This window comes from Telopea speciosissima, chromosome 11 (genome assembly GCF_018873765.1).
Source record: "Telopea speciosissima isolate NSW1024214 ecotype Mountain lineage chromosome 11, Tspe_v1, whole genome shotgun sequence".
In the NCBI taxonomy this organism is placed as follows: domain Eukaryota; kingdom Viridiplantae; phylum Streptophyta; class Magnoliopsida; order Proteales; family Proteaceae; genus Telopea; species Telopea speciosissima.
In genome coordinates, this window is record NC_057926.1 from 50,554,224 (window position 1) to 50,558,077 (window position 3,854).

The following is a 3,854-nucleotide window of genomic DNA, read 5'->3' on the forward strand; positions in this document are numbered from 1 at the left end:
CATCCCTCCCCTCCTATTTTCCTAACGTGGTTTAAAATTAAAACAGATTTTTGGGACAATTTTGGAATTTTATTTTTATTTTATTCTTACGTGACATGAGTATTAACCAACTTTGGGGATTGAGTAAAACTTTTCAAAATGGAAAGTAGTGGATGTAAAACAAATTTGAAACCCACTTATCCTGTAATTTATGTTTTTATCTAGTAGATCTAATAAATTATCCCTTATTTATATGAGTGAAGGTAGGGATCAACCCTGTAATAATAATTGGGGCTTCATTTCCCATTAAAGGAATAAGACTTTAGGTTTGATCCACACAAAATATCATATTTCAAACCATTAAGGTGTGCTAAATATGATCCAATATTACACTAAGGATCACTTACAAACATTGAATCTAGCTCACTCCACCTTTAGTAAACACCACTAAATTGGTTTTGGAAACCAAATATTAGACTATGCTAGCCCATCTAAGAGGAAATCTTACACAATTTTGGTTATTCGGTTTGATTTTTGTTAAATGGAATGGCTGGCGTTTTCCGTTGAAATAGCTTCGAATATGTTTGATCATTTGTTCTTTGAATGCTCTAAGTCGTACTTTTTTTGGGAAGGAATTATCCAAAAAATGCTGGTCCAATGTGAGGATTATTCGGGAACTGGAGTATGAATGGTGATGGGTTCAATCCACCTTTGATGGTAATTCGTGGTGTGATCCAATGGGGAAGTTAGCTTTTTGCACTACGGTTTTCCATGTCTGATATGAGAGACCTTAGAAGCTAGACTCACAAATCAAGAACTTAAAAGTTTATTTGGGACTGAATTGGTTCGAGATCAAATGTAAACTTGCCTCAAATAATCTTGTGGTTCCTGACTTTCTCAGAAACAAGCATATTGTGTCAAGTTGGTGTCTCAATGTTTCATTCTTGAGTGTTTCGTCACCTCCATAGGGTTTGCCAGATTGGGCAACGCCTTACTCCACCCCCTTCCGTATTCTTTCACCTACTTGGGTGTCTTGTATTTCCGCTTCATTGAATATAAATTTTATTCACCCAAAACAAGATTTTGGTTCAATTCAAAATTTAAGATTCAAAAATCAAAATCAAACTAAAATGAGAATAAGAACACACTTTCAAAACCAAAACAAAACTGACTCGATTTTGTCTTCATATTCAATTTAGATTTTGTCACCCAAAAAGACATTTCACCAATGTCCGGTTTTATATTCAGTATTTAAATTGTGGTTGATTGTAACCCTAGCCTTTGTTGTAGCAAGGGTAGAGGCAGAGGTGGATGCTCCTACATTATTTTAGCAATTAAAATCTTTGTAGAGTATTAAGCAATATGCGAAGTCTACATTATTGTAGCAATTAAAATCTTTGTAGAATAATAAGCAATCTACAAAGCCTGATCAAGGTATTACTCCATGGACGTAGGAAACTTGACCGAACCACGTAAAACCTGTCTCCAATGTAATTGTATCTTCTTACATATTTGGATTGAATGGTTCTTACAAAGTGGGAGTGCATACCCTGGCAGGGCTGGCTACTTCTGTGGTAGCGAAGTTGGGTTGCACACGAATTAAATGTGATTGGTTATTACAGTGAGCATTCATCAATTGGATTAGATAGCGTGACAGTCTGCATCATCGATCAGTTAACTTCATTGCTAAATTACAGCTAATCAGAATTAAGGGTTGAAATTTGGAAGAGGTTTAGAGGTCACTGATTCACCCCTCTCCTTTCACTGATAATTTGGGAACAATAATAAAATAAAAAAGGGTAAATTATACGACACCCCTTGGTTTTCAAAGGAAACTCAGATCACCCCCTGGTTTTTGAAAAAACTCAAATCACCCCCTCTACAATAACGGTATTAGCCTGTTGTTAGTTATTGGTGTGAAAGGACTATTTTATCTTTATACTTAAACATTAGAATTAAATTTATAATACTACCCTTCCTTCATCTTCAACATTGGTCAAGGGTAGTTTAGCGATTTAAATTTATTTAACTAGCTGACATCATCACTTAACAGCATAAAACTAACGGTAGGAACTAATTTGTCATATTGGAGTCTAAACCAGGGGGTGATTTGAGTTTTTTCAAAAATCAGGGGGTGATCTTAGTTTCGTTTGAAAATCAGGGGGTGATGTGTAATTTACCCAATAAAAAAAAAGGACGTACCCAATGCACTCACGCTACAAGCGATGAGGCATAAAACATCCCACCTATCGGGAGGTCGCCACGTGGCCGACCCGACCTCCCGTCAGAAACGAGTTGGGCCGAGCGGGAATGGGCCGACCCCATCTCCGATAAGTCACTGACAAAGCCGAGTGGAGCGAGCTAGCTGGTCGAGGCCGAGATTGCGGGTCAGCCATAGACTCCTAGCCGAGCTCATGGCCGAGACCAACCTCCGGGCCGACCTCCATTGCCGACCCCATGGGCCGACCTCGTAGGCGAGCCCTCCTCCATTGAAGCTCCCATAGCACCCCACCGGGATCTCGACCACGTCGGCACATCCCGAGAATCACGGGATAAGGACCGAGCCACGATCCTAGCGCATCACGAATCGCACTCTACATGGACTCTTACCTTAATAAGAGTCCGACCCGAAAATAACTCTCCACTCCGCTCCACGCGAGAGACCTTCGAAAGAAGGACTCCACCATACTAGGACTCTTCCAACCGTCTCATCTCCTCCTTACTCTATAAATACCCGTATGGAGCACTATTCCTCCTGGCTTTTGATTACGTAATTCTGCTGTCGCGTTGGAGACCGACTTGAGCATCGGAGAGTCCTAGGTCGGAGCCACACCGCCCTCTTGCCCTCATTGCTTGGTTTTGCGGTTCATCCACGGCAACCAAGCACCGGAGGTTTTCACACGCAACAACAACAAAGTTTAACGAGGATCATAGTGTACACAACCTTACCCCCGCTTCGCGGGAAAACTGGTTACCGACTCGATACACCAAACTGGCATGACTATTGTTGTCTTTTTATATTCATATAGCCAAAGGCATATGAAACAACAGTTTTAGGTCTACTTTTCTTTCCACTGATCCCGTGTAATAATAAGTCAAAATAACAAATCATCAAATATGGGGTAAGTTTTCCTTCAACCGTAGAGTAGGGTTCACCGACCGTCCTAGGGTAAAGACGTTGCGTCGACTTGACAAATGAAACTTAATTTGTAAGACTTCTTAGCCGGCCATGCTTATAAATGGGGGGCCTTTAGCTTTTTTTCTCACCATGTAAGAGCCGTTCATTGTAAGCTGGTTTATCATTCCTTTACCAGTAATATGGCAACTCTGAATCGTTTCTATTTGATCTCTTTCATTGTTTTATCAATCTGTCTTGCATCTTCTCTGGTTTCATCTGCTCAACCCAGAAGTGGATTTCGAGATTATCTCACCAGTCCCAGCATCAAACTGGATTCAAATTTTGTTAAAGTGGAGTATACCTCGGAAGCTCTGGTAATTAGAGAGTTTTTTATTCCTCAGAAGCTTTTAAATGAAGGTCCCGGGGGTAGTCCAAGTGGTAGTGGGCCGAACGGCTCGAATTGAAGAGCCCTGGCACTCACTTTTAGTCTTAATTCTCTCCCTTCTGGTCCTAAATCCTACGTAATGTTGAGCTTTGACTCATTTGCTACACGGTCGTCCATAAGTTATATCAGCTTTTAATAGGTATTTTCTTCAGTAAGAGACTCTGCTTCTACTCGATCAGAGAGAAAAATAAATAAAATCCAACACTTTTCTTCTCCGTGATCTTTTTAGTGGTATTTGTTGATAGAGATATAAATAGATAGTCAAGAATCTGTGTTGGATTTGTGTTGGTATGCATTTTGAAGAATTCTTAA